This window comes from Narcine bancroftii, chromosome 6 (assembly GCF_036971445.1).
Source record: "Narcine bancroftii isolate sNarBan1 chromosome 6, sNarBan1.hap1, whole genome shotgun sequence".
NCBI classification, from domain to species: Eukaryota; Metazoa; Chordata; class Chondrichthyes; order Torpediniformes; family Narcinidae; genus Narcine; species Narcine bancroftii.
Window position 1 is genome coordinate 162,961,157 of NC_091474.1, and position 12,983 is coordinate 162,974,139.

The 12,983-nt window shown below is 42.5% G+C and overlaps 1 protein-coding gene across 6 annotated transcripts in view; it reads right to left on the bottom strand.

The window, feature by feature from the left end:
• Positions 1 to 12,983, bottom strand: part of asxl2 (ASXL transcriptional regulator 2) — a 224,720-nt gene that overhangs the window by 134,467 nt on the left and 77,270 nt on the right. The window contains exon 1 of one of the 6 annotated variants that reach the window (XM_069886556.1): positions 5,205 to 5,214. The exons of the other annotated variants lie outside the window; for them this stretch is intronic. The gene's annotated coding sequence lies outside the window, so the exon portion shown is untranslated. Of the gene's footprint in view, positions 1 to 5,204; positions 5,215 to 12,983 lie in introns of those variants that run through there. 6 annotated transcript variants of the gene reach the window in all.

The following is a 12,983-nucleotide window of genomic DNA, read 5'->3' on the forward strand; positions in this document are numbered from 1 at the left end:
CAGAAGAATGCCTCTTGGCAAAAATATTTAAAATTGCCATGTTAAATCAAAGGACTGCAATGGAAAAAGAGATAAATGGTGTAGAAATCAAAAATCTTGCTGAACAGAGACACTGCTAGTGCAACGCTATCGGACTATTAATAACCCAGGTCTGAATCCAGCACTGTCTATAAGGAGTTTGTACATCCTCCCAGTGTCTGTGTGGGTTTTCCCCAGGTGCTCCAATTTCCTCCCACCTTCCAAAATATACGGGGTTGTAGGTTCATTTGGGTGTTATTGGGTGGCATGGGCATATTATTCTACCGGTGCAAGTTGCGACGTGGCCAGCGATCTCAAATCCCACATTATGCTACAGTCATTTAAAAACAATTATCCGTGGCCACTTTTTCTGGTTCAAACATTTCAACTGCTGGCAATTTTCAGAATGTTAATGTCAAAATATGTTAAAAGAACAATCACAAGTGTCAGTCTAAGTAAATTTTTATGCACCAGCTGAAGTTGCAGTCAAGAATACACTCATCTCCACTTGGCACCATTATACCAAAAATATCATTTCCCACTTCCCTGGCTGTGGAGCTTTAGTGGTGAACATTGAATGGTAGAGCAACCTCTTCACCATCATGATCTGAAAGAGTCCATTCCTTTCACATACCTTCTGCTCCTTTCACTCTCTTAACAATCTTTTTCTAAACGGAATCATCTCAGATATGTTTCAGTCTTTCGCATAAAAGACCCTGACCAAAGTAATGAATGGAAACCAAGTGCTGGAAGCACTCAGTACATCAGGCAGCATTGATGAAGAAATCTCATATTTTTCCCGCATCTACTATTTTCATTTTAGGTTTCTATAACTTTAGCAAGCCACAGGTTTAGGAGTTGGAACATATGTGTGGGTTTGGAACAGGAGGTTGGAGTTTGATAAACTTGGTCAACAGAATCACTTTACTGACAGTGGATGGAGTGTGAATATGATTAATTATCATGGAATCACAGCAAGATATAGAACAAAAATACGCATTTTAGCCTACATCAAAAATCTTTAGAGATTCATTGGGAAATAAGGGTACCATAGTCATAAATGGGAACCAGCTTTTCAACTATTGACTGTACGAAGACCTACAAGCACAGGTCAAGCTTTGAAATCACTAGCTGCAATGTTAATTTGCAGGGAGCCACTTGACATGTCACAAAACAAATCTTCAAATTTGTATGAAGATTGATTGCTGACGCTTTTTGAAGCTTCAGGAATCATTTATCTTTTTCTCACGTTTCACTTATAATCAAAACGAGGGATGAGTGCATTCCCATTTATATGGGGCCAAATGCCTCTATCAAGGGGTTTTCGTCCACTCTCTTCAGAGCAATTTACATTATCAACTGAGTGTAATCATGAAAGAAAATATTTCTTTGCTTCTGCAAGTCCCGGTTAAAATGATCACAAAATGAGAAGTGCAAAGGTGAAAAATTGCTTCACAAATATAACGATGAATGCATGCAATTATGATTTTATTTATTGGACATACTAATTACAAAGGCTGGAGAATTAATTGGCTGCAAACTTCACAACCAAATCCAAATTTCCTGCATTTAAAAGAAACCATTTAGACCATCCCATCATACCATTCCAATACCTCTTTCCCCGTAACTCAAATTCCCATCCATTCCTCTTTATTTGATTTTTCTGCCACTTACCAATGCTGGGGGAATTTACAGCAGTCAATTAATTTACCGGCATGTCTTTGTGAAGTTGGAGGAAATTACAGTTACTGGGCAAACATGTAAATTCCACAAAGATATTACACAAGGTCATCATGGAACCAGGGCTGCTGAAGCAGTGAAAAAGCACTAATTGTTTTGGCATTATGTCACCTGTTTCTAAAGCATACTTCTTGCCACAAGCATGACGTAGAAGAAATGGTTGCAAACATACAACCCCTTGCACCTGCTCTGCCAATCAATGAGATCATAGTCAATCCTGAATAATACTTTCCTTTGCCATTCCCCTGCCACTGAATTCCAAACACCAATGCAGCTTGAATTTTAATATATTCAGTGAAGCAGCAGTTATAGTTTCCATTATATAACGCCCAACTGAGAAACGGCCCAAGCATCATGTCTGAAACAGGAATGGATGAGGTGGCTTGAACATGCCAAATCCAAATTTAGGGCTCAGGTCATTGAATAATTGCCATCAAAAAGACCAAATGTGCAAATTACACTTCTGGGAAGAGCTGTGTGGAAGTCAACATGCGCTGTAATAAGACAAACAGCAGAATACAGCAGAACCAATTAAGTGTACAAGGTTCTTTATTCTGCCTTGATAACGCTAGAGGGAGTAAGGGGTACAAAGAATGAGTAGACAGTGTCACTTGTTCCCTGCACTGAGCCTCACTCAATTCATAAAGCATTCAAGAACATCTTATATAGTTGTTGTTTTTCTAGATATGCAACTTAATCCACTTTAGATAGATTAATCTTGCTCAACTTTGGTAATTCGATATTTGTCTATTTGAACTACATCTAATTTTTTTTTCAGACATATCAAGCAGCCTTATACTTATGAAACTTTTCCCAAGTCTATTGTTTAATTGTGAATCTTTATTTGCAAGGCTAGCAAATCTTTATGTCTACAAATAAAGCAGAGGCCCCTTTCCCTCAATGTATGGTATCCTTGTTTGACATTCTTTTACATGAAGGTAACAGTCATTGAAACACTTCAAATCAGATGAAAGGCTTGATGAAATGTCCAAAAAAAATTTGCTGTGTACTTTTGATAAAATGGACTGAAGCACATTCTTTACCAATGCGTAAAGTCAGCTAACACTAGTGTGTGCAGGTTAGCTTTTCATTGCTGTGGCATAATGGCAGCCCAGAATGTAGAGAGGGTTTACCTGGAAATTAGGACATGTTGTATAAATGCAAAATGCTCATCTCTCTTCATATACAAATTAATAAAACAGTAATACCAGTCAAAAACAAAACCCAGATATTTACCTTTCCAGTTTACATTCACTCAACCATCTGCCAATAAACTCCAAGTGTTGGTTTAAAAACTATCAGCAAACAAAATGCTGTCCTTGAGGAAAGAAATAGTCACAAAACAACTCTGGAGTTCTCCTGATTGGGTATGTAACATCCAATAAATTACTAAAACACAGAACAGTACAACACAGGAACAGGCCCTTCAGCTCACAGTGCCTGGCAGAACACAATGCCAAATTAAACTGACCCTCTTCTTGCTGCACTTGACCAAAATCATCCCATTCTCTGCATATTCATTTGTTCATCTGGATAGCTTTAAAATACCACGATTATGCAACTATCTGCTTCCACCACCACCCAATGCAGGCACTTAATATTCTCGACATAAAAGAAATGCCCTGCCCATCAACTTTAAACTTTTCCCCTCCAACATTAAACACATGTGTTACATATTTACCCTGGGAAAAAGATTCTGACTGTCTACATAAACAATGCTCCAATCATTTTTATAAACTTCAATCAGGTCTTCCTCACCTTGTGCTCTCCAAAGAAAACATTTCAAGTTTGTCCAACTTCTCCTCAATGATCATACTTTCTAATCAAGGTAACATCCTGATGAATCTCTTCTGCATTCTTTCCACTCTCCATAACCTTCCTTTAATGGGCAACTAGAATTGCCCTCAATAATCCAAGTATAGCCCAGCCAAACTTTTATATCACTGCAAAATTGTACTCAATGCCCGCCATCTGTCTTCTTTACCTTTATATCTAGTTGTGTGACCATTTTCAGGAAACTATTCATTTAAAACAGCAGATCCCTCTGCACATTAATGCTTTTAAGAGTCCTGCCATTAACCGTATACTCTCCCCTTACATTTGACCTCCCAAAATGCAACACATGATGCTTGCTCAGATTAAACTGCATTTTCCATTTCTCTGCCCAGATCTGTAATTACTCTGTAACCTGCAGTATCCTTTGATAGCCCTCTATACTGTGCACAATTCTACCCATCACCTACACTTAATTACCCTCCCACCTACCTTTTCATTCAAATCATTTGTGTGGATAATAAACAAAAGAGGTCCCTGTGGAATACTGCTGGTCATGGACCTCGAGTCAGAATAACACCCTTCTACCACTACCCTCTGTCTACTGTAGGCCAGTGAATTCGGAATCCAAATTTTCAATTCACCATGGATACCTCACAGCTTTACCTTCTGGATCAGCCTACCATGAAGGATTTCATCAAATACTGTATTATTCCATGTAGACAACACGGATTGCCCTCCCCCACCCCCACCAACCACCCTTCAACTGTTACGTATCTGTACACTATTTGGTTAGATGCAGCATTATCACATTCTTATCTTTAAAATTATACAACTGAACTTTGATTACCACTCAGAACCTTTTGATTTTTAGAGCTTGTATGGTAATTCAGTGGGTGCAGGGGTACTTGTCCCAACGACGTACTCCGCTGCCTTATTCTATTGTGTGGCTTTACATTGGTCCATTCCAAGTTTCCTGTTCATAACAACATGGTGGAAGAATTAATGTTGTATGATACCAGCTCTCATCTACCATCAGTTTGCTCACTATATTTTTAATTTTCACGCTAATTTTTCAAACCTCTGTTTCCATTGAGCCCGACATCATGGTTGAGTAAAGTGTTCCTGTAGCAAGGCAGCTCTTGGAGAGATCAAAAACAATTTCAATCTACAAATCTTTCCAGAAGTTTTATCCTAAATCAGAAAATATTATTGCTGTGGGAGGTGAACCTGACAACTCAAAAGGCATGCAATAGTTCACAGCAGTGTGATGCTTAAACCACAGGAAAAAAAAACTCCTTTTACAAGCTAGCTACTCAAACAAGAGTTTGGAGCAGAGAATGGCGGGAACTGTCTTTTAAGAAAAGAACATTTCGTCAGTCATTGAAGAGTCAGCTGATCAGGAACTACTGCAGGAGTGCTTGTTCCCAAATAAAATGCGAAACTCATGTCAAAAGGAAAAGGAATCAAGGAAACATTTACAGGTTTCTGAAGGGAGCAAGTTCAACCTCTGGATTTTAGTTCAGTGCCATTAAATGCAAGGTTGCAAATATTGATGACCAAATACAACAACTAACAAAGTTCAGTTTAACTCAGATAGATTTTGTTCCTCTAAAATCTGAAAAGGTTTCCTTCCCTCTGGAGAAGTAAATCACTGTCAAAAATATACTGACCTCACAGAAGTTGCCAATCTCAGAGAATGAATAATTACCTCACAAGCTGCAATTTTCCATCGTGAAGAACAAGTTTCACGTGTTTGCTCACGTGAGCTCATTTTATTGGCAAGCATTGTGGGTTAATAGTACAACAGTTTTTTTCAGCTTGAGACTTCTGGCTGTAGTTTTTAGCTTTTATAACATTTATACCTGAGAACTGCCCAATATTTCAAACATCAATATTCCTAATTTTCCACTTATTAAGTTGAAATTATTCTCCTCAAACAAGTAAACCATTGTTAAGTGAATTTATGCAATTTTCAAAACCATATCACTTGGCAACAGGAAAAACAAACACACCAAACATTTTAGAAACTTTAAGACGCCTTGTATCACATTACAAAGCCACAGAACTCTGCCCTCTGCTGTTGTAGTAAAAGGGTGAAAGGCAAATTAAAATGTTTGGATGCTTTTCAGGTCAATGACAAACAAGGTGGTGCCTGAGCTTTTGCCGCATGAGAATTTTCATACCTAGATTTTCTATAACATCCAACTGAACTGTAATTTATATTTCTCGGGTCCCCCTTCTCTGCTCCCATTACTCTCTCTTTACAGAATCTCAACAGTCAATCCACAAGTGGATTCCTCACCATCTCTTCCCTCATCATTATGGCCCATCACTGACTTTCCCTTCACCTGACCTTAACTATGAACTGGCGTCCTCACTACCTACCCCTCACCATGATCTTACTCCTCATTGTTTCTCCCCTCACTGTGACCGTACCCTCCCACCATAGCCTTGCTCCCTCACCATGTCTGTACCCCCTCACTGTGGCCTTGCTCCCTCACCATGACATTATCCCCTCACCATAGCCTTGCTCCCTCACTGTAATTGTACCCTCCCACCATAGCCTTGCTCCCTCACCATGTCTGTACCCCCTCACTGTGGCCTTGCTCCCTCACCGTGACATTATCCCCTCACCATAGCCTTGCTCCCTCACTGTAATTGTACCCTCCCACCATAGCCTTGCTCCCTCACCATGTCTGTACCCCCTCATTGTGGCCTTGCTCCCTCACCGTGACAGTATCCCCTCACCATAGCCTTGCTCCCTCACTGTAATTGTACCCTCCCACCATAGCCTTGCTCCCTCACCATGTCTGTACCCCTTCACTGTGGCCTTGCTCCCTCACCGTGACATTATCCCCTCACCATAGCCTTGCTCCCTCACTGTAATTGTACCCTCCCACCATAGCCTTGCTCCCTCACCATGTCTGTACCCCCTCACTGTGGCCTTGCTCCCTCACCGTGACATTATCCCCTCACCATAGCCTTGCTCCCTCACTGTAATTGTACCCTCCCACCATAGCCTTGCTCCCTCACCATGTCTGTACCCCCTCACTGTGGCCTTGCTCCCTCACCGTGACATTATCCCCTCACCATAGCCTTGCTCCCTCACTGTAATTGTACCCCCTCACCGTGGCCTTGCTCCCTCACCATGTCTGTACCCCCTCACTGTGGCCTTGCTCCCTCACCATGACATTATCCCCTCACCATAGCCTTGCTCCCTCACTGTAATTGTACCCCCTCACCGTGGCCTTGCTCCCTCATGGTGGCAGCACCCAGGGCTGTATTCAAGGGTCGTCACATTTATGTAGTATGAATTATGAGCCTTTTCGTTTTCATCTTTGTGCAGCAGCTATGAGATACCACACTTATAGTCTGTGTTGATGACCCCAATTAAAATTGATAAAGGGCCAAGATTGTTAACCTTAAAGAGGGGGTGCCACTGTCCTTGCCTCTCCCAACCACCTCGCTCCTCGGCCTGGCTGCCCACTCGCAACTCCCCCCCACCACTCAGCTTTCTGCCTGTCCACCCCCAGCCGACTGCCCACCCCTTCCCCCATCTAACTCCCAACACGGCAGCAGGGTGCAGTGCTGCCAGAGTTCACCGGAGCACCAGACCAGCATCTGCAGCTTGCGGCGACAGCTCAATGTAAGAGCAATAGAAATTACCCATAATCCCCCAAGCAGCTGAAACCGCTCCGTCAGCACCAGGGAAATACAGAGCGGTTCCAGCTGCGTGGGGCATCATGGGTAATGAAGACGGCCATTGATAACGCATTGACCAAGCTACCGCCATATTTAAGTTTTGTTTTAACAAAATGTGTATGCAAGTTTAAATAGGGGAGGGGTAATTTCAGTTTAAGTGCAAAATGTATAAGTATGTTTTAACAGTGCTTGCCATAGATGTTATATTTCCTAGATGGATAAAGTGGCAACTCTCTATCTGCCTTACAATCGATGGAAGGAAAAGAATTTCATGTATATTACATGGTAAATGTAGTATTACGTGCCAATAATGGAACCTTTATCTTTCCCTCGATATGCCACTGGTAATCATTGAATATTTAGTTTTGTTAATAATAATTAAGACTATTTCAAACTTATCAAAACAGACATGCAGGGACAGGGGCAGAAAGTCTCTCGGTCACACACCCCCCCCCCACCCCTACTCCGCACATGCACCAGCCGGCACAATTTAGGGCCCCTTTAAAATAAATGCTACAGGCCCCGCAATACCTTCATTCCGCACTGATGGTACCCATTCACCGTGACCTTACTCCCCCCCCCTTCACTGTGACCTTGCCTCTCATTGCCTCTCCCCTCACCATGACTTTACCCCCCTCGCCATCACTCCTTCACAACACAACCCCCACCTCAGCTTTCCTCTCACTGTGAAATTACTCCCTCAACGTGACATTAACCCCTCACCACGAGCGCACCCCATCACCGTGACCTTATCCTCTTACTGCCTCTGCCCTCACTGTGCTTATACTTTCGTCACTATCCTCATTTCAGAAAGACGTGAAACCCCAATCGACACCTAACAAACCATTAGTAAAGATGACCAAATCAATTAAGGGACCTGGTCAGATGCTGACACTTCTTGGAACAGTAGCAGATACCTCAAACAATTGGATACACTCACGCTGAGTCACCAGGTGTGTGTGTTCTCAGACTAGTTGGTGAATACAAAATTCATGCATCTTCTCCTGGAAGGCAAGGCTGCACACTAATTCTACTCTGCAGACCTTGTCATTATAACCTGGGAGTTTCCAAACATAAACACAGGGCCACAACTAACCTGCAGATTCTTCTGGGCATGAAGGCATCCAGCTCTGACACTACACACATGCCAGCACGGAATCTGGATCTGAGCCTTCTTACTATAAAATGGTGGCAATATTCAATATTCACTGACAGTATCTTAGGACAGGGACCAGAGTCACCAAACTATGGGCCAAAGACCACCAATCGACGAGTCACAGTGCAAATCTTGAAAGCTGCATCCAAACTCAACTTGATGCAGCAACACATTCTGATTGATGCATTCCACTCAAGGATATTACAGAACTCCAACGAACGGTCTTCCCGCAGAATGCTAATCTGCTTCACATCCTCAGCGTTATAGTGGCACAGAATCAGAGCACCAATATGCCTCTGGGATGGCAGCATTCGGCTCTGATCAAAACCATTCAGACCTATCCCAGAATTATCCAACTACCTCAAATTCTAAAGGAAAATTCAGTACATGCTGGAAGTCTGAAATATAAAAATTCACAAGTTAGCATTTCAGGCTGAAGCAGTCCAAACCTCCATGCCAGCACCATCCCCTCAACCCACTCCAAGAAGGTAATCAAATACTGGAGAAGGGTTGTGTAAAAAATATTACAGTCAAAGACAGGAACAACTCCTTCAGCACCAAATGAGCACAGGGCTGAATTCTTAGCCCCCGCTCTACTCGCATTACATCGATGACTGTTTGCCTCGATATGACAATGCCATCCACAAATTTGCTGACGGCACTGCATTAGTGGGTTTTATTAAAAAGGGGCAATGAGTCAGCATATAGGAGGGAGATTGAAAACTTGGCAAATGGAGAACGAACGATAACCTCACACTCAATGTCACCAAAACAAAGGAGCTGATTGTTGACTTCAGGAAAGGAAAACCAGAGGTAGACAATCCAGTGATCAGTGCGTGTATCGGAATTTATTGTCATGAACAAGTCATGACAAGTTTTGCAGCAGCATCTTAGGGCAGGTATTCATTTTATAATCATCTTATAACAAATATTATTATAAATAAAATAATAAATAGTGCACAAAAACTAAGGCAGTGCCTTTGATTCATTGATTATTCAGGAATCTGACAGCAGCGGGGAAGAAGTTGTTCTTGTGCCATTGAGTGCTCATCTTTTGGCTCCTGTATCATTTTCCTGATGGGAGCAAGTGAAGAGGACAGGGCCTGGATTGAGGCTGCTTTTTTTTAAGTCACCACCTCATGTAGATGCCCTTAATGGAGTGAAGTCTGGTGCCTGTGATGTTGCAGGTCGAGTTAACAACCCTCTGGAGTTCACTCTTGTCCTGAGATTTGGTACCTCCATACCAGGCAGTGATGCAACCAGCCAGAATGCTCTCCACAATACACCTGTAGAAGTTTATGAGAGTCTTCGGTGACATACCGAATCTCCTCAGGCACCTCACTAAGTATAGCTGCTGGCGAGCCTTCTTTGTGATTGCATCAACGTGGAGACTTCAGGACAGATCCTCAGAGATTTTGACATCCAGGAATTTGAAGTTCTTGACCCTCTCCACGACTGAGACCTTGATGAGGACTGGATCGTGTTCCCCTGACTTCCTCCTGAAGTTCACAATCATCTCCTTGGTTTTGCTGACATTGAGCGCAAGGCTGTTGTCATTACACCATTCATTGAGCTGATCTATCTTCCTCCGGTAGACTTCCTCAATGCAGTTTGTGATTTTGCCGACAACTGTGGTGTCATTGACAAACTTGTAGATAGCATTGGAATTGTGCCTGACCACAGAGTCATGGGTGTACGAGTAGAGTAGTGGGCTAAGTACACATCCTTGGGGTGCACCTGTGTTAATAATCAGTGAGGAGGAGACGTTGTTTCCAATTCATTCGGACTGTGGTCTTCCAATGGGAAAGTCAAGGATCCAGTTGCAGAATTGGCATAGAGGACTAAAATTTGTAGCTTCTTGACCAGTACTGAGGGAATAATGGTATTGAAGGCTGAGCTGTAGTCAAAGAACAGATGAATGATTTGCTGTTTCAAGGTGCTCCAGAGCTGAGTGGAGAGGCGACAACATTACCTGGTTGTCCATTTTCTGAACAGCATGTTGTTATGGAAACAAGCAATGGTAATATTATGAAATGGAAAGGGGAAACGTTACAACTTCCAAACAGTGGTAAACACGAGCTACAATCCAGCAGGAATTGGCTCTCTGTGCAAGGCCAGCTCATCTGAACCATGCTTGAACCCTGACTACACACTCAGAAACTCTTCTCTTCATTGATTCTATCAATTTCTCCCTCTTCCTTTGCCCTCTTACTGCTGTGAGAAGATTTGAATTCTACTCTGATCATGACAAGACAGTTTATTGCAAGCAACAGACAACAGCTCAGTGAGAAACTCCCTCTGCAGCCATCCACTATGTGGACTGGTCGGTGGAGCGGAGTCCATGGCCAAATTAACCATGATCTAACTGAATGCCAGAACAGGTTCGACAGGCCAAATGGCCTACTCCTGGTACATTTTAAAATATTCTTTTGTAATGATAAGGAATTTTATATCTAGTACAGACAGACTCTTCCCTTTTGCTTCCTGGTAACATGGCAAGGATCATATTTAATGGTTGCAGTGCAGCCTGTAGATGAAGCAGAAACTATTAACTACATTGATGCTGACACAGGAGGATGGTATCCTGCGAGCAGATTTTACTGCCTTATACAGAAATAGGATCAGATTGGACAGAAGAGACTCCAGAGACCAGAGGACGATAGATTTGACTCTGAACTAGATGACCTGGATATAAATCAACAACACTGGGATAAATTTCCTTGAAGAAGGATCTTCTCATGTCTTTGGAGAGGACTTAAAGAAGCTTGTTCAGGAGATGGGAACCTGACTTGAGAATCAAGAGGGAACAAAAAAAAGCTGGATGTTAGGTAGGTAGTAAGCAAACAAAACCAAACCACAAATTGGGCTACAGTGCAGAAAAAGTTCAAAAAGTTTGAAGGGACTATTTCAATATGTGCTGCATCGGCAGAATGAATGTGTATATCACTGCCATTACAGAAACATGGCTGCAGGGTGGCAACTGCTGGGATCTAAATATCCCATGGTATTGCACATGCAGGAATAAAAGGCAAACAGGAAAAGGAGATGGGGGGGAATAGCACTATTAATAAGGGTTGACATTCGTGCAGTCGACAGTAGGGATTGCAGCTCAGCAAATGGTAAAAGAGAATTAGAACACGCTGGCATGACGCAAGCAGCAACAGACGGCAGAAAACATTGGTGTGAGTTGTTTATTGGCCAAAGAGCAAGATCTTCTTCTTTGGCTTGGCTTCGCGGACGAAGATTTATGGAGGGGGTAAAAAGTCCACGTCAGCTGCAGGTTCGTTTGTGGCTGACAAGTCCGATGCGGGACAGGCAGACACGGTTGCAGCGGTTTTACATAAGGACATGAGGCTCTATAATCTGCATAAAAACTAAGCAAATTTGTACAAATATTTCTGGAATACTTACAATATGGGATTAGCATGCCAAGGAACGAACTGAAGAATATGCGACTTGATACAAGTACTGTGCAGCAAGTAAGGGTTAATTAATACAAAACACAGAACTCCAAAGGAAGTAAAAGGCAATCAATGTTTCAGACCCAGGGCCTTCATCAGGAATGATCAATTAAAAAGATACAATTGCTCTGGTTTCCTCCCTACCGCCAAAAATATACTAGATTAATTAGTGTATTTGGGCAGCAGGGAGTTGTGGGCTTGAAGGGCCAGTAATCATGATGTCTCTTTAAAATTAAGTTTTATAAAGCAAAGAAAAGAGCGATCATAATACAAAATATTTTTTTAACTTTGAAAATGTTAAATCTGAAAGACAAGTTTTTAACCCAAACAAAACAAAAATGAAGGTATAAAGGACAGGTCAGTACAGGAGATTGCAAAACTACAAAGAAGGTGGCAGCGAAGAGCATAATAATGTGATTTAAAATAAATGTACATTCCTTTAAGGTACAAAAAGTACAACAGGAAAAGTGTCCAATCGTAGATACAGAAGATGGCGGCACCAATGCTCTGCAGCAGTCTTGAGGGGTTGTATCCTCCGGGAGAGCAGTGGGTCAGAAAAGGGCACCAAATACAGGAAGAACACCCTCTGTTAAGAAGGAGAAGCAGAGAAGACAATCCTACAAGGCACTAACCTCAGCAGCAAAGAACTCAGCATCTTAGGGGCCCACAGAGGCTGCGGGTGACTTGCGGTAGGGGGACCAGCAAGGGTTGTGGGCTGCTGGAGACTGGCTCATAGTATTGGAATCAGAATTGAGAGGGAATGGAGGGCAAGGAGGGCTTCCAAAAGGGCCTCTGGTGCTGAAGGCCTCCTGATGGATCTGGAAATTCAAGTTGCTGATGAATCGAACAGGCCTCTGCAGAACCTGCGAGAGGGCTGGGGGAAATCCAGACACTCAGTGACTCTGAGGGGGCTTCCTTTTAACCATATAACCATTTACGGAGCGGAAACAGGCCATATTGGCCTTTCGAGTCCGCACCGGTTCACTGATTTTGTGCGCCCTCTTCAGGCATTGGTCCTGGTAGATCTTCATTACTTCTCTTTCTTACTCTAAGGGGTGCTGAGCAACACAAATAGAGAGCTTTTTTCTGCCTTACAGCAGGCAATTTTGCACTCCATCATTACATGACAA